The following is a 762-nucleotide window of genomic DNA, read 5'->3' as shown; positions in this document are numbered from 1 at the left end:
AAAAATAAAATTTAGCACTGCGTGTAAAAAGTATTTTATCAGCTAATGTCCCCATGGTAAATTTAACATCCGATGATTGGGAAAAACAGCGCGACGACAGAGGTCCCGCGCATTCAAATTGCAATTTAAATTATAAAGATTCTTTTTGCATTCCAATAGTTTTTCATAATTTATTCGGTTACGACGCACATTTTATAATCATGGAAATAGCTACATCGTTCGAAGGGGAAATCGTTACTTCCAATAACAAAGGAAAAATATATATCGTTTACGAAAAATGTTAAACTTGCCGAAGAGAAATCAAAAAAAATTGCGTTTTTGCGTTTTATCGATTCATATAAATTTCTCACAGCTAGTCTCGACAAATTGGCATCATTCTTGAATAAAGACAAACTCAAAATCTGAATTTTTACCAAGCGATAATTTCAATTTATTAACACGGAAGGGCGTCTTTCCGTACGAATATATTGACTGCGTCGACAGGTTGCAAGATACGTGTTTACCACCGCGCGAATCATTTTACAGTTCCTTGACCGGTGACACAATATCCGAGAGCGATTACGCACACGCCGAGAACGTCTGGAAGCGCTTCTCCATTCGAACGCTGGGTGAATATAGCGATTTGTATCTCAAAATTGATGTCTTGTTAGTAGCAGATATTTTAGAAAATTTCCGCGAGAGTTGTATTAAAAGTTACGGGCTCGACCCCGCGTATTTCTATACTCTTCCCGGATACACGTGGGACGCCATGTTGAAGCATAC

This window comes from Formica exsecta, unplaced genomic scaffold, assembly GCF_003651465.1.
Source record: "Formica exsecta isolate Colony F162 unplaced genomic scaffold, ASM365146v1 scaffold1602, whole genome shotgun sequence".
NCBI lineage: Eukaryota > Metazoa > Arthropoda > Insecta > Hymenoptera > Formicidae > Formica > Formica exsecta.
Note: the sequence above shows the minus strand (reverse complement) of the source record.